An 18,200-nucleotide genomic window follows, 5' to 3' on the forward strand; every position below is an offset into this window, starting at 1 on the left:
GCCGGGCAGCTGGGGCTAGCCTCCCAGAGCACAGCCCGGCCCAGCCTGCGCTGTGCAAGTCTGGGTACACACGCCTGCTCCCATGCCCTCCTAGACCGGTGGCAGCACGCAGTGGCAGGACCACCCCTCCCCAAGTCCTGTGCCTCACCCCAGCAGGGCGGCTTGTCCCAGCCCCAGCGCCAATCCTTCCCTCACTGTGGGGATGTTGATCTCCCCCCTCCACAATAGACTTATCAGCTGGAGGCAGCTGTGTCCAGCACAGTTGAGGACTGCTGCCAGTTTAGTCTATGACCAAATCTTCAAATTGGCACTGAATCTCTCCGAATCGATTCAGAAGCTTCCGATTTGATTTGTACCTTTTAACAGGTCTCCCAATTTGATTCAGATTCAGAGATTCAGTGGCCGAATTGGGCCAAATTTCTTCTGAATTGAATCAGCTGCCAAAGCTTCACACAGCTCTAATTGGTAGCACAAAAGTCAAATGCTAATTTTTTTTCACTCCTCCACTGTCAGGCCACAGCCTGGAACCTGGGGATTTGGCCTAGCTAGTGCAGCCATTTATCTGGGCCTGCTACCCCATAGCTGACCACCTAGACAGCTGAAGGCTCCAACAGGGCCTAACCCTCTGCCCACTCCCTGTCACTAGACTGGTCAGTCAGGGTCAGCTGATCTCCACTTTTCCCCATATTAAGTGCAGGAACAGGTTGTTTCTGGGCAACAGTTCAAACTGACCAAAGATCTCTTTGCTATTCCCTCCAGCTTGCTCCCCGACTCCTCTCTCTGCATTATCTCTTGGCTTCCCAACCTGGCTTGCTCTCTAACTCTGTTCCCTGCTTGATCCTTTGCTTCCTGGACTCATCTCACTTCTAGTACCCACTCTCAGATTGACCTCCTGGCTACATGACCTGGCTTGTCCCCAGATTCTGCTTGTAACTGTTGACCTTGGTTGGCACCTCAATCCCAAAGCAGCCCCAGACCTGGCTGCCCACGTCCCAGAGTAAGAATTGCTTTTCCCCAATAAGGGGTAATAAGGCTCTTTCAAATGGAGAAACACTTTTAGTATTTCTATATTTTCAATATGACCCTGTCTTTTTGACCAATAATACCCTGATAATTAAGAGCTGCTCTGAGCCTTTTGGGCAGGGCAGAATATATATTTAAAAATAAAAATATTTAGATATAGAATTCTTCAATTTCCTTGAAATCAGCACCAAAATTTTGGGGAAAAAATGGGACTGAGGGTGGGCCATGTGGAAGATCTCAATCCATCTAGTGACTAATTTTTTTAGGAAGGATGGTCTTAACAATACACAGATTCTATAAAATGTACATCTGATTGTTGTATTAATGGACTCTAAGAATTCCAGCTTCAGGGAACTTGAGACAACTGAAAGCTAGGAAAGCTTCAAAGCTGCACTTTATTTGGATACCATCAAAAATCACTCATTTCTTTCTTTAATATGTATAAAAATTCATGACATGGAAACCTACAGAACAGGGGTGTCAAAAATAGATTTATAGCCCACAAAGCCCCATCATCCAGTCCCTAGTGCTGCCCCAGGGTCTGATCAGACCCACAAGAGGCACAGTATTTACCAGTCTATAGGCTAGATCCAGCCCACAGACTCCCTCCACTTCCCTACCACCACCATACCTGATTTGGTCGTAGCTTCAGCCAGTGGGGAATCCACACTCCATGTTGCATGGATCCTGGAGCATCTGGAACAAGCAACGCATTTAGTGCAGTCTGGCCAGAGAGGCAGCTGTGCCACATGCAGTGGCCGCCCCTGCCAAACTGCACTACCTGCAGTGCCTGCTCTGAGACATACACTGCACACAGCACCAGGTCCAGGGCCTGTGCTCAGGTGCCACGTGCAGTGAGGGTTCCAGGCACCATGCATGGCACAGTCCCAGAGCTGCTGGGGTGGGTGCCACATGCAACGCAGTCTGGCTGGGGCACCCACTATGTGCAGCATGGCACCCGTTCCAGCTACTCTGGGACCTGTGCCACACAGAGCGGGTCCCTGACCAGCTATATCAGCCACCTGATCAACTATGCCAGGAGAGGGGCACAGTCTGTGGACTGGCTCCATACCACTCATCCAACCCATGGGGCCAGATGAATTTGACACCCCTGTTATAGAAGGTTAATAGAACTGTTATAGAACATTAATTTTGAGCTGAACTGGAAGACATGGAGAAGCTAATGTCTTATATTTGATTTGAAAGTTTCGTATAGTAAACTGCTGGAAATAACTGAAAGAATTATTTTTTTCCCAGTCTTCCACCTGCTCAGGAAATGGTCTATCCTCTACCTGAAAGGAAAGATGAGCTATGGACTCAGAACTTAGGTTACTGATGTAGCTCCTTCTTGTTCCCTAGTGAAGAATATATAGAATATATAATGCATATATAATAGAAATAGTCTCAACTTGGAGTAATATGATGCACTGAAATCAACAGTTCTCTTCCGTGCTAGAAAAGGTTCTCTAAGATCTGATCATTTCCTCCTCATCTTATCAAAATAATCACCATCCCTCATTTTCCCCACCTCAAAATAAACTAAGAGAAAGAGCTTTTACTTATCCAGAAATTCACTGATCAATACAGAGAGTGAATGGCTCAGCATGAAAAGTAATATTACTACTGGCCATGACTTCAGCAAGAAAATCTACCAGCAAGGCGCACTCACATTCCAGATTCATGGGCAAATCTCTTTGTAGAGGTCTTGTTTTCCTGAAGGCCCCTTTTGGCTACATGCTATTAAAGCTTTGACCATATGCATAAAATTAAGTCAGCTATAAGGAGTTTGTATTTTTTTTCTTTTCCTAAGAGTCAGAGAGATGAGTGATACTTTTGTAGGGATGCGGGATTTTAAAGATTATCTTGCAATGGACAGTACTTTACAGCTGATATTTTTTTCTTGTGAAGCTCATATGGTATCATGAGGCAATCAGGAGGGTTACAAAAGTACCTTTCCTATCAGAAAAATATGAAAATGTTGGTAATCACTTAAGCGATGCTAGATGAACTGAGACTTGGCTAGCTATATGTTTTTGCAGTTTTACTGCCAAAGTGAAGCAATCCGTTAAAGGACCACTAAGAGTTCTTTGGAAGACTAGTTATTATTTTATTTTTGTGTTTTTTTCTCGTTTCCTATTAGGTCCTGTAAAGCTACTTCTTGGCAAATAGAATTCCCCCATGGATAAGCAGGGAAAGAAGCAATTAAGAACAAAATGCTAACAAGCTGTCTAAGTGAGTCAACTATGCTTCTGAAGTATCTCTGGGTTTTTGTACACATACAAAAATAATTTTTTAGGTCAAAGAAAAATAAAAGTTAGGTTAAACCTAGAAAAAGTGTCACATTAGGATATTTATATAAACTGTCATTCCTGTTTTTTCCCCAAACCTCATGTGCTCTAAGCAATCAATCAACAGCCTCTGTGATCAGACTCTGAGTCCTGCTGGAGTAGGAAGATGTCATCCAGAAAGGAAAACGTGGAAAATCTGTTAGCCATGTGTGTCATTACTGATGTCAACATTTAGGTAAATATGCAAGAACTACCTTAGATTCATACAGACCTATTGCAAAACAAATAATAAAAATGATTTTCAGAATAAGTTTCCTGCTTCTAGCTGTGTCTTTTCTCCAGAAATTTTAGAAAAAGTCATCAACAGTTTGTAGACAGCAAAACTAAAATTCCTGTGAATTACTTGATAAAAACAATGGAAACTTTCAGCTTAATTACTGCCATGAGGATCTGAAAACAAGCATCTATTAACTGTGTGTCCTTCTATACAAGTAATTTTAGAAGGAAAAACAATGTTTATACTTGGTAGATGCCCCTCAGAGTTTCATAGTGTCCAAATATAAACTGCAGATTGGATCCACTGTGCTGATGTTATCAGATTAGGACAGGTTATGGCAACTGTAAATATTTCATAAAACATGTCCCAGTAATGACTGGCAATGAAGCATTCAGAATCTGTGCTTAAACGTTACCATGCTGCAGCACTGACAAAATGGTAAGAAACGCCTAAAATAGAGCATTAGATTTAGAAGAGTGCATAGATTGAATTAAACAAAAGCGGCATCTAAAATACAACACTGGGAAAGAAGATGTCTTACAACAAAGGTTTCCTACAGCAGCAAATGGTTATGTTGTATTAAACCCTGATGTAATGTCATTTAGCATTTAAAAATCAAACACAATGTTCTGTGCAACCTCAAGTTTCAAGCTACTAAATCTCAGTAATAGTTTTTTAAGGGCAGTTCAAAAGCAAAACAGAAAAGTCAATGTCCAAAGGTATCACAATTGTAGATCAAAGTGGAAAAGGGATTAATTGCATCTTTGGCAAATGAAGTTTAAAATTTTAGTGTATTAGAAAAGGTCCTTTTTGAAATGGTAATAGGTTATACCTGAGCTGAAAAGACAATTAAGATAATGTGTTAATTTTTATGGTATCTGGCAGTAATATTTTTATCCTGTTAATTATACAGAAGACAGCAAATGTATATAATATGATAGCTCCATGCTGAGATGATATGCTTGCTGCCTAGTTAAGTGGCTGCATTTATCCTATAATTAGCTTGCAGGAATGCGATTTGCATTGCATACTTAAGAGCATATATAATGTCAACTATGCCACAAAAGCCTAAAATGGAAACTGACACTCTCTTAGCTTTGACCTCCGTATGTAACAAGGTGATACCTTTTGTGACCTCCTGCTCTTTGTATTCAGCCACTCACAAAAAATACATTGAAGTAGTGCTAAATATATGACAAATTCACAATGCAAGGAAATTTAGAGTTATAGAAGAAAACTCAGGGCTGATGCTTCAACATGGGCTCACTCCTTTACAGGGAATACAAATAGCGTATGCTCAAAGACATTGTGGCTAGGGATGGAAGTTACACATAAACTGGTTTAAGTGAGAAGAAACTGGTTTAAACTTGTAACAGAACATAAGTTCAGTGCACATTAACCAGTTTCAAAATGATCTAAGCTGGTTTAATATAAGCCTGACTGAATGTAATATCAGACTTAACTATTTTGGCTCAAACTGGCTTATGCAACTTCTGTCCCAGACCCCTTCCTGGTTTAAATTAAACCAGAGCCCTCTGGCATCCTAGCATGATTTTCAGCCTTGGCCTGGGCTGGGCTAACTGCTCCAGACAGCAGGGCTGGCCCCACCCCTCTGCTCTCTAGTCAGAGCAGAGGCAGGGGCAAGAGCGTGGCCAGATGCAGGCCTGGCACGGCCCCCTGAGGCAAAGGGAGCAGGGAGGGGGTTTATTTCCCCCTTCCCTCCTTCTCCCACCAGGGAACCACAGCTGGCGTCTGCCTGGCTGGGGTATACCAGCCCCTATTAGACATCCCCCCCCACCTCGCTGCTCCCCATCTGCAACCAATCAGCCCCTATCAGGCATCCTCCCCCTGCCTTGTAGCCCCCCATCTGCAACCTGAAGCAAATGGGGAGACAGAAGGTGATTTAATCTCCCCCTCCATCCCCTGTCCCACTGGCAGCTCAGATCTACCTGACTGAGGTACACAAGCCCCTGTAAACCTTTATCCCCCCTTCTCACTCCAGCAGCAGGAACGGGAGTGTGGCGAGAGCAGGTTGGCATGATCCCACCATCCTCGTCACCAGCTGTGGCCGTGGGGCTGAGCTGGGCCAGTCCGCTGGTGCTGCTGAGAGTGGAGGCAAAGGAGCCAACCTGGGCTGAGCCATGGGACTGGGCCCTTCCCAGCAGGCTGCAGCTCCGACTGGGGCTGCAGGGGCTTCACAGCCAGATTACTCCCAGCTTCCTGGACCCAGGCCAAGCAGAGCTGTCATGGAGCCACAGACTGCTGGGAAGGGCCTGGTGGGGCTGGCCCAGCTGAGCTGTGGGGACAGGGCCCTTCCCAGTCAGCTGCAGCATGGGTGGGGGCTAGCTGGGGAGCAGGCTGCCTGGGCTGGCTCAGAGGTGCCAGTAGGCTCTGAGCTTAGCAGCTGCCTGCTGCAGCTGCTGCCATGCCCCGTGTCCTATGTAGCACCCAGCAGCTGCAGCCACACCACAAGTTGTGGGCTGGCTGGGGATGGGCAGGCTCTTCTACCTCCCTTGCCTCCAGCTGCTGCTGCCATGGCCACCTCTGCCCCTGCTGCACCACTCTGGGTTTGTGAGTGGGAAGCTTCAGCCCCCACGGCTTCTGCCCAGTGCATGGGGCTCCAGTTCCAGTTCCTGGATGCCTTCCATCTGCTCCACCCACAGGGGCAGCTCATTGTACCAGACAAGCAGAGTGGATGGAAGGCAGCCAGAACTGGAGCCAGAGCTCCATGCACTGGGCTGAAGCTTCCACTTGCCTAGAGCAGCACTGCACAATGTGGCAGGAGACACATCTGGAGGCAAGGAGAGCAGAATAGCCCTGCCAGGCCAAGCCAGATTCCCCTTGCCTCCAGTGGCTGCTCCCCCACTCACTTCTACCCCTGCTGCATCGCTCCAGGCAGCATGAAGGGGGAGCTTCAGCCTGGTGCTTGTGCCCAGCACATGGAGCTCTGGTGCCAGCTCCAGCTGCCTTTCACCTGCTCAGTGTAATGAGCAGCCCTTGCAAGTGGACAGAATAGGTGAAAGGTGGCCAGAGTGCAGCTGTATGACAGTGCAGGGAGCCCAGAGCAATCTGGTTGCACAGTTCCCACAGCCCCAGTCTGAGCCACAGACTGCTAGATAGGATCCAGCCCCATGGCCCAGCCTGGGCTGGCCCCTCTGCCTCTGCCCTCAGCAGCACCTGCAGGTTGGCTCAGCTCAGCCCCACAGCCCCAGCTCTGGGCATATAGCAGGGCCATATTGGCTCCCCCACCACCTGAACAGGAGCAGGGGAAAAAGCTGGGCAGACTCTGGCTGGGGTCCCATGCCTGTGCATGGAGACAGTGAATTTTAATCTCCCTACCCTGTTCCCCTTCACCTGAGGCACTGCCTTGGCCAGTGTCTGGCCTCAGGGACAAACCTGGCAATGGCTGCTTCCCTCCTCCCTCTCCAGGCACACCCTGGCTGGGGTCCCTACAGGCTAAGGTGAGGGTTTAAGGTGGGGGTTGTAGCCCTCTGCAACCAGCCCTCTGCAATCATACTTAGTTCCTGCTGTGGCTTGGCCAGGCCCCCCACATCAGCTTCCCTCCAGCATTGTGGCTGCTGAGAAAGGGAAGGGAGGGCTGCTCTAGCACCCCTCGGTTTTTAGCCTGAGCCACTGCATTTCCAGAATCAAAAGTGAATGTCTATTCACTTGCAAATTGGTTCAGTCTTTGCAGGTTAAACTAACATGCAAAAATTGAATCAATCCAGGCTCCAGCTTTTTAAATGTCTGTCCTTAGTCTATGTGCTTTATATTTCAACCTTAACTTTGGATATCTTTGGCTTTGTGAAGGAAAGACATGGAAACCTGCTTCTTCATGGACATGTTTTATTTTTGTCCTGAAGACGTGTAGCTATTTTTAAATTATATGGGTTTTTTTATTTATAAAATATATATATTATAAATAAAATCCATTATGTATGCACCGATTTGTTCATTCCTGAATTTGCCATTGCTATTATTATTTGTTTCTATTATAGTTGTGTCTAGAAGTCCCACTCATCAGTCTGGACCTTTTTGTGCTAGGTGCTATACAAACAAAGGATGGCTGTTTTGGCAAGTAACTATTTTGACTCCTGAAAGTCAACAAGAGTTTTATCATGGACTTCCAAGGCCAAAATTTCACTCCATAACAGTAAGAGACAAACTCTGTGCCCTTATTCACTGCAATCTGTGAATTATCCCACTGACTGCAATTGGGCTGGTTGTTTTGCAGGTTTAATTCCAGTCTAACCACATGCAGCACCATTTTCCTACCACTGAGGGGACAGAAGGAACTAAGGGCAACTCATCCAGGCTCTAAAGCAGGGGCATATCAGGATTATTCTGCGTCTTGGGTGTCAGTGAACCAAGATGCAACAGCCCTAGTCAGGCTACCAGAGGCAACTGTGGCAGCTATCATTTCCACCCCTTCCCCCATGAAGTTGGTGCCTGGCGCTATTGCCCCAGTCATCCCTCCTTTGGTTATGGTACCACCCTGAAGTATTACAAGACAAAGTGTTACTCATATTTAAGAGTATCAAAGATATGTCCCATGGAGCAGATCTGGCCCACGGAGACATGTCATCTGGCCCACAGTGCTTCTAGAGAGGCCAGGAATTCAGAGGTAGGTCCCACCTCTGAATTCCCATGTATGGAGTTTTGTCAAGGATGTGTGTTGATGGGAGCAACACTAACACTGACTGTGTTAACCACCACTGCCTCTAGGTCTGTATCTACCACAAGACTCCTCATGGTCCAGCTCACAAGGAGCCCATAATCCAAATCCAGCCTGAAAAGCCAGTGGAGTTTGATGCTGCTGCAATCGTTTGGGAGGTAGATCTTTTTATTTACAGTTCAGAAATTCATTTTTTTAATAAAATTGTCACCTCACTGAATGCTTCAATATATAACATGTCAAACATAAGCAGACAGGGTCCCTAACATAAAATATATCCTCCCAGCTCTACCTGTGGAATAATCTGAGAACAAATCCAAGAACTGACTGATTGCAAGCACAAGGCCTTTTGTCCTTGGCAAAATGACACCAATTCATAGATTTCATAGACATTAGGGCTGGAAGGGACCTCGGGAGATCATCGAGTCTTTTTCCAAGAAAAAGAAATTGACTCTACAAGCCAAGGCAGAGATTCAAAGGCAGATGCATGATATGAAAAATAAATGGTGGAAAGACAAGGATAAGGAGATTTAACATCTGGCTGACATCCATGATGTGCACAGGTTCTTCAGTGCCACCAAAGCCATCTATGGTCCAATCACTCAGGGACCAAGCCCACTGAGACCTAAAGATGCAGGAGACCTGATCAAGGAAAGGGGAGCCATCAATGTCTGTTGGAAAGAGCATTTTAAAGACCTTCATAATCAAGACTCTGCTGTTGACAACTGTGTTCTCAATTTCATCCCACAACACCCAGTCAGAGATTATCTTGGAATCCCTCCAACCCTTGACGAGGTGAGGAAAGCCATCAGGCAAATAAAGAACAAGGTATCTGGAGTGGATAGAATCTCCACTGAAATCTTAAAACAGGGAGGAGGGGAATTCACTTCACAGCTTCATGCCCTCATCTTAAGGATCTGGAATGATGAGGAATCCCAGAAACTACAGAAGGATCATCTTGCTGTCCACAACAGGAAAGATCGTTGTGAGAACCCTTCTGAACTGTCTCCTTCCCCTAGTGAAGAGTTCCTCCCAGAATCTCAGTGTGCATCAAGAGACACAACTGAAATGATCTGCACAGCTTGTCAACTGCAAGAGAAACCTCAGGAACAACAAAAGCCTCTCTACATGGCCTTTTCTGACCTCACAAAAGCTTTTGACTCCGTTAACCAAGACTGTTGTGGAGGATCCTTCTGAAGCATGGATGCCCAATGAAATTTGTCACCATTCTCTGCCTGCTCCATGATGGTATGTGAATGGTGGTTCTCAGTAATGACCATCACAGATACCTCTGAAGTTAAAATGGGAGTTAAGGAAGGCTGCATCATCACTCCAACACTCTTCTCAATATTCCTTGCTGCAATGTTACACCTGATCACCAACAAGCTTCCAGCTGGAATGGAGCTAAATGATTAAAAGGGATAGCAGGCTGTTTAACCTCAGCTGACTCCAAACCAAAACCAAGACTACCCTGACGTCAATCACTGAGCTCCAATACATTGATGATGCTTTAATGTGCACTCACGCAGAAGCAGACCCTCAGGTAATCATCCGTATCTTTACTGAGGCATACACAAAAATAGGACTGACAGCATTCAGAAGGCTAAGGTCCTGCACCAACAAACTCCTAATGAACAGTCCCCAGCTCCAGTAATCCAGATCCATAGTGAGACTCTGAAGAACATTAATTACATGAACGCTTTGTGCCTCCCAAGGCTAGGGAGACACAACAACCACCCACAGGTAATGGTGGGGGGGGGCATGGCAACAGCAAATGGGGACTGCCTTCAGGCAGTCATGGTGATGTCAGCAGCAAGGGCAGGCCAAGTGGGTGGTCTCAGCAGCAGGGGCACATGGCAAGCACTGAGTGGTGATCAGTGACAGCCCACAGATGCTGCCAGCAGTGTCAGTGGTGGGGCAGGGGTGGCAAGCTGTGACTGCCCATAGACACCACCACCAGCATCAGCAGTGGCCAATCCCAGGGGGTGCACAGCCAATCTCAGGGGGTGAACATGCACCCTCGTGCACCCCCTATATGTCACCAACAGTTGATTATTTCCTGTACCTCAGAAGCCATCTCTCTCAGAATGCTGACATTGACAAAGATATTCAACATCGCCTCAATATGCAAGTGCAGCCTTTGGATGCCTGAAGAAATGGGTCTTCAAAGATTGTGACATCCAATCCAAAACCAAGATCATGGTTTATCAAGCAGTCATGATCCCCACCTTGCTGGACAGAGATGAGTCATGGAGAACATACAGGAGGCATCTAAAGTTGTTGGAAAGGTACCATCAATGCTGCCTGCAGAAGATCCTCCAAATCCAGTGGGAAGAGATGAACCAATGTTAGTGCCCTCCTGCTAGTAAACACCATGAGTACTGAGGCAATAATCAGCTTCACTGAGCTGACCATATCTGACTCCAGAGTTCTGAAGCAAGTTTTATTCTCCCAGCTCAGCCAAGGCATATGCTCAAGAGGAGAGCAGAGAAAGCATTTCAGGGACATCCTCAAGGCCAACTTAAAAAAAAGTAATATCAATGTCAACTTAAGGAAGGCTATCACCCAGGACCATCTCAAAATGAGGAAGAATCTGGTGCAGGGATATCAGTACTTTCAAACTTCATGACAACAACAGAAGAAAAAGCAAGAGTGGCATAAACAGTGTGTCACGGATCAAATCAAGAATTCAGTGCCACCCACCTGACACAGAAACACATGTCTGAGCTTCAGCAGAGTCAGTTGATTCTGGTCAGCCATCTTCAGACATACATATAATACAATCATGGAAGACATTCATCCTTGACTGTGAGGAATAGAAGAAGAGGAGGAGGAAGAAGAGGAAGAGGTAGACAAAAATAAGGACAACGAAGATGAAGAAGACTGCACAATAAGTGCAGCTTGGTACACGGCTGCTACCGCCCTGCTCTATCCCTCTTCAGCAGCTGGGGGGAGCTCCAGACTCCCTCGAATGCTAGTCTCGGGGGCTGGCAAGGGGCACAGAGTCAGTCCCAGTGGGCACAGGGCCAGGAGAGCTCTGCCAGTGCAGTGACAGCTGCCTCCTGACTCCAAGTGGACCCAGGAGTAGACCTGATGTGTACCAGCCAGGAGACAGCTGCCCCTGCAATGGGCAGAGCTCTCCTGGCCCTATGCCCATCAGGACACATAGCTACCCTGCCCAGCAGGGGATCTGCTAGGAGCTGTTTCAGGTGTGGACTAGCTACCAGCAACTGGGTTGGGGTTGGGCATGGGGCTCACCAGCAGCTGCCCTGCTTGGCATAGAGTTGGCTGTCCAGGGAGTGGGCAAGGTCTGGTTTCTAGCCTCTGCCTGTCCCCCCAGAAGAGCTCTGTGCAGGAGACCCAGAAGCTGTCTGTCCCTGGTTCTGAGTAGCACCAGGACCACGGACAGACAGATCCCTGCCCCTTGTGGCCCCTGCTGCCTAGTCTGACTGGGAGAAAATTTACTCCTGGTCAGTGTCTACATAAGCATTACTGTGCAGTAGCTATAGCACAATTAACCTTGTACCTGTATTTACAGGAAGCAGCTAACTGTGTAGTAGCCTAATTTACTGTGCAGTAAATGGTTTGCACTTGTAGACAGCAATGTTTTATTGCACAGTAAATTAGTCTACTACACAGTAAAACATCTTGTGTAGATGTACCAGGTGAGACCAATGTTTACATTAAGTTTTGTGCCATATAAAAATATCTATGAACAAGTATATAGGTAGATACACAAGTCAAACTAGGTATTAATAAATTAGTACTCTATACTGTCTCCAATACGATAAATAAACCAATAACACCAACTCCAGTTTACAATTAGGAAATGGAAGAGGGGGGTGTTTGTTTTTTGCATTCTCATTTGACTAAAGTTCAGCCAGTCACAATTTATTATCATGAAATCTCTGTTCCCTACTTTTTCACCATTCTAGGTTGTATCAGATACATTTTAATCATGCTACCTTGTGCTTTGGTGTTATGTGACTTCTTCCATAGCTTTCTTCCATTAAATATTTTGCTCTTACCACATGCCTCCTTTTCTGCATGGGTATCTTAACATTATATACCTTTAAACTCTTGGAACATCTCAAAAACCTCCATTCTTGCATGTCTCAGTACTGCCATTCCATGAAACTGCTTACCTTGGTATAGTAGGTCTTCTAGAACCCATTGCTTGTCATTGTAATTTCCAAAGCCTAGTTAGATCCAGTACTCAATGCAGCTGTAGTACTGCTCTCTGAATCCTGCCTATTGAAAAAACCTCTTTTTATCCTCTTTTATGAACCTCTTCTATATATATTTTATGGATATAAAATGCCTTCAAGTTTGGGTTACTACATCTGTTTACCTTGTAGAATACCTGAAAAGTATCTGAACCTCTTTTATTGGGTTTTTTAAGAAGAAGCCAGATAGGTATCCATCTTGGATGGTTTAGGAATAACACATTGCGCATCTTTACAGAAGGTACGACTAGATGATGTGGAAGTCCCTTCCAACCCTATGGGTCTACGATTTCAGTATTATCCAGTAAGTTTCTCTGCATTTGTCAGGTATACAATTACACATTTAAAAACGTGTATATTATAGCTTCGTTATTGTTACAATAACACCTAGAAGCTCCAACCAAAGGACTAGTGAGCCTCTGAAAGAGGCACAGAAGCAATCAGACTCTGTGTTCACGATCAGAATAACCAAAACAGGAGAGGTGGATGAGACGATAGGAATATTATATGCAAAAGAGCATGCTAGTTCCATAAATGTTAGTATCCTTTTTAAAAGTTATTTTGTGTGGGGTTTGATAGGCATTAACAGCACTAGTGCCATCAATTGCTTCTGTTTGGAGCTCCTGGAGAATAGTGATTAGCTGAAAAACTTTAAACCTTGTAGAGAGGAAAATGGAAGATATGACCAAAATGTGCCCAAACACTCAGAAACCAGAAGACAAATAAAAACAAAACAAAACATTTGGGGTCCCAGTGTGTGGTTTAACCCATGAAGCAAACAAACCTGAAAGACAGATGTGAGGAGAGGAGACATTACATGGAAAAGAGTAATGGTAAAATCTCTTAATAGCGTGCAAGTTAGACAGTGGTTGCATAGTAACACTTACATTTGTTTGTTTTCTGGGATTGTCAGTGTCTTATCTTATGCCCTGCAGTCATGCAAATACCACTGTAAGGGTGCCCAAAAAGTGCCTAAAACATATAGAAAGAAACTACGTTTTCAAAAGTAACTAGTGATTTTGCATACGCAAGGTGGCACACCTGTAAGGGTGCTAAGGGTGCCCTTGGAGCTTAACAGTACACAATTGGCACACATAGAAACAGCAGCAAATAAATAATAAACATAATTAATAAAGTACTGTCTCAACTTTTTAGAGTATATGTGTGCATGCACATTACAGCATAGATCTATAGTTCCACACCCACCATAAAAAACCTTCACGCTACAGTTTCACTAATATCAATCCAATCATCAGAAAGAATTCATCTCCTAATAGCAACATTAATATCCATCCCAGTCTCATTTTATATAAACATCAAAGATAAGTATGGATAACATTTTTCCTTTTTAAATTGTTTTCAGCAGAGGTCTGGGGGCTTAAGCAACCACATTTTTTTGTGGAAATTGTCTACTTCCTATGGAAAATTTTTACTTTCAGTGAAAGATGAACAACCATAAGTAGTTATCGGATTATAACTAAAGGAAAATTCCTTGCTTTTGGACAAACATTCTTTGATTTTTCTTTTTAAATCAAAAGTCAAAATTTTACATCCAAACAAGATTTTTTTCCATCTGGAAGGCAAACATTCTCTGTTAGTTCATTTTCATCATAACTCTTTGGAGAGAGATGGGGGTTGGGAAGAGAAACATTTTCCAACCAGTTTTCAACATACCACATAAATGCATGGACAGATTCCTCATGTCAACCACAGACTTGCTTTCAGTTCCAAAATATAATCAACTACAAACACAGACCCTATTTCTCAAAATCCCAGGCAACCACACAGGCTTAAAATCTGATAGCAGTGAGATATAGATATTTTGTTGAGTGATAACATCTTTAAGAAAGGAAAGTATATTTTCTCTTAAAAGTTGTGTGTGACTTCTTTTTTTGGTGGTTCTCCATGGAGCATTCAAAGGTATTCTCTTGCAGAGCTCTAGGATCTGAGAAAATATAAAATGCTAGAATATTGCTCGGGAAAAGTGCTGTATGTAACTAGGCAAGATAGATAAACAAATCCTAATTAAATCAAGTATAGGATATACATCCTATCTTTTATCATTTCAGTACAAACTTTATCATGATAAAACTATATCTATATATAATATTTCAATGGTTTTAAAGATAAAATATTAAATAAATGTCATCATAAAAAAATTCAAATAATGTGAAGCTTCCTCCCCAACCCTTTTTTCTCTCCTTTCTGCAGATTAACAGTCTCATAAGACCACAGAAAAATCAAGCTGCTTTTGTGAACATTTTGTGTGCATGCTACTGATGCTCTGACTTCAGCAACTGATCAAGTAAAATGTGTAGAAACATTTCCTGTACTTTATCTTTTTGCTGACAGGCAAGTGCATAAGAAGTGACACCCCTGAAAAGTGCCTCAAGATCCAGAAAAATCAATGATATACATGATAGTTACAATTCCCAATGTGTCCAACAGGACCAGACATTGAACTTAGACTACAGTTCAGTACTTAGTAAGATATTTAGTAAACAGTGAAGTTTACAGTGATTCTGTTCAAGGCAATTCATATATACTCAATATGGTGATCTTTGATATCATTTTAACACTTGGCTGCATTAAAAAGAAACTCTGTTGTTCTTCATTCTCATCTTTTCAAGATTCCAGGCTTCTCCTTCAGATATTTCCCTGAAGTCCTCCTAATGTAAAAAGGCATTTTTTTCCAAATTCCCATACCATTATTATTCTCAGAACCAAGAAACAAGTAGTTTAACAGTTATTTCTTGTCCTGATGTGGCGTGTTATTTTACAATATGCACATTGCACAACTACAGTTTGATTTATCAAACAGATTGATTTATCTCATTCATCACATGAGAGGGTAGCAAGTTTCTCACTCTCAGGTTGGACAGGAAATTGGTTTCTCAGAAGAGAATAAAAATATCTATACTATTGCAATTTTCCTCCATACCTTTTAAGTGGTTTCATTTTTACTATATTTATATGAATCCAAGAACACCCTTAATTTAAGACAAGCCGCCAAAAATCCAAATCTACACATAGAAAATTTATAAAATTTATACAATTTTCAATGTATAGAATCTCATTGTTAGATTATTTTCTTAAATTCATCCTCACCACCAGTGCGGTGGGGAAAACAATGGTAGGGGGGCAGGCAGTGGGAGAGGCAGGAAGTAGGCAGGTGGTGAGGGGTAGGGCAGGCACTAGGGGAAGCAGTAACAGGGCAGATGATGGGGTAGGAGTGGGGCAAAGGCAGCTTACCTCCTGCCACCTGTCCCTTCCTGTCATTTAGTCCCCCTTGTGCCTGCCCCATCTTGCAGTCTAGGCCCTCTGCCCCACTATTCCCTCCCTCACACTGCTTCTGCCCCTCAGCTGCCCCCCCCCCCACTCCCTTCCCATTCTCCCAAACACTTACCCTTCGCAGGCTCCATCCTGGCTGCAGCCTGAGGCACAGAGCAGTCTTAACCTAGTCCCACAGCAGCGCAAAGCCAGCACCAGGGGTAAGTGGTGAAGTAAGGGGGGCTAGCAAGAAGGCAGAGGCTGAAGGGGAGGAGGGCCCCAAGGCTGTTGGAGGTGGGAAGGGGAAGAGGCAGGGTGTGCAGAGGTGGTAAAGAGGGCAGGTAGCAGCTGTGATTTTGACCTGGGGTCAGGGTTGGATCTGGAGCTACAGCAGCTGCCTGCCCCCCACTGCTTCATAGTTGATTCCAAGATGAGAGCCCTTTTTCCCTCCATGTAAAATGAGGAAAAAGGCTTGTCTTGGAAGTGAATAAATATAATACTTCTGTAGCAGCTTATTTCATTACCCCATCATATACACTTGTCTTCAACCCCTGACCAGCTTGACACAACCAAGTGTGCCTCATTACAGAGTAGGGCTGTAGACAGGCATAACTGTATCCCATTGCAGGTGGCTTGGGGTCCTGGATTCTGCTAGCAAAACTCAGCTATCCAAACACTTCTGAATACATTTTCCAATTAAGTGCTTACTGTCTTACTACTGTCTTACTTTAACTACTTCTAAAAAGCACCCTGTAAGCGTTTTGTTTACACAACACCTATTCCTTCAAATATTGATCCTGTAGACAGTGAAACAGCTAACTTTTAATAATCCTAGTATAATGTGTAACAATTCACAGAAACAAATACAGGACACATCCCCATAAGCATGTATGTGTGTTTCCCCAGGGACAAATAGTAGCAGCACATAGTGGTGCCACTGCTACTTTTCCCTGGGGAATGCACCTGCATGCATGTCCTGCTGCACAGAAAATTGCTCCAGGTGAAGTAGGGGAGGCTGGGGCCAGCACCTGGGCTGGACCCAGTAGCCTTATCTGGGGACCTGGAGGCCTCCCAGGGCTGCAGTGGTGGCAATCCAGGTGCTCAGAGCCTGGATGGCAGCTGAAGCATAGCTCTGGCTGGCCAGGCTTCGGTTTCGGGTAGTGCATGCTACAGCCACATGCACTGTCCCATTTTTTTTAAGCATTATTTTTAGATACTGGGTTTTCCCAGTATCTAATTTCGGCTCCACACTGAAAAAATGCAGTGTGGAGAACCTTTTCACGTGCACTGTGTGCATTTTGTGGCACTTCAAAAGGCTTTGAGGTGCTGCAAAGCACACACTTTCACTCATCTGGCCACACCCATAGAAACTAGTATAGCTAACATATAAACACATGGGAGGGCATGATACTTACCCCAGTTTCTCACTGTAAGGAGCCCAGTTATCCAAGTGATTATTTTGTTACATTCCCAAGTAAGTCAGGTTACCTCTATGAGCCTTTATAATGAGTGCTATGTGAGCCTTTACCTGTGTACTGGCCATGGACTGTTTGCCCATGGGTGGATTTAACTGATAAGGTTGTTGGTCTTGTGTACTTCCCACGTGTACCTACCATTGGCAGCCATAGTGGCTAATAATAAACAATATGTTTATTGCACTTTTACTGACAGGCATGAATATGCCATCAACTGAACTTCTTTCAGCAACGATCATGCCATTTAGCAGCTCTAGAAATGTTTTTTTTCAACTGTAGAGCCATTACTACCATTCATTACTCTCCTTTTTGGGCAAGGTGAAGTTTTAAAACATCATTACTATTAAAATTATATACTGGTAAGACTCATTGCCATGACCAAAGAGATGTGTCACAGCATATGACCTAACATTCACCAGGAAAGGAACAGCAAACCATAGAAACATGGTGCCTCTGGGCTATCCATATTGCTAAAATATGACAAAAACCTGAATCACTATGATAAGGTTCACACTGGATAGCACTGGCTGCAATCAAGAGACAGTCTGCCAGTAAAAATAATATTAGTTGTTAATGCTGTCATTTAGGAATAATAAGTGCCATTGTTATCACCTGGGAAACCAAAATTAACACTGGATTTGATATAACTCCCCAAAGGATGAATCAAAGGGGAAGGGATATTTCTCTGGATACCTCTCCATAGTTGACAATATCCTTTCCTTCCTATTTGTTTTATTCCTTGATCAGTTTGCCTCCATCCCTGACCCTGGGAAAAAACACTGCAACTACAGCATCTCCGGTTCAGTGAGAAGATATAGATCAGAGATCTATCCTGGTTAACTAGCTTTAACTAATATCGATATAAAACTGGAAACTGGTCTGCCTTGTTAGAGAATGCAAGGTGCCTAGTACAACATGGTACAGCCCCCAGAAAATCTCCAAAAATGAATGTCACCTTGAGCTGAT

The 18,200-nt window shown here is 44.2% G+C and overlaps 1 long non-coding RNA gene across 1 annotated transcript in view; it reads left to right on the plus strand.

The window, feature by feature from the left end:
* LOC149857261 (uncharacterized) overlaps nt 1–3,609 on the plus strand; it is a 50,121-nt gene extending 46,512 nt beyond the window's left edge. The window contains exons 2-3 of the long non-coding RNA XR_016444091.1: nt 3,164–3,255; nt 3,425–3,609. This is a non-coding gene — a long non-coding RNA (uncharacterized LOC149857261). The remainder of the gene's footprint in view (nt 1–3,163; nt 3,256–3,424) is intronic.
* Nucleotides 3,610–18,200: the final 14,591 nt, after the last annotated feature.

Source organism: Crocodylus siamensis, chromosome 9, assembly GCF_052110815.1.
Source record: "Crocodylus siamensis isolate JL-2025a chromosome 9, ASM5211081v1, whole genome shotgun sequence".
Lineage (NCBI taxonomy): Eukaryota > Metazoa > Chordata > Crocodylia > Crocodylidae > Crocodylus > Crocodylus siamensis.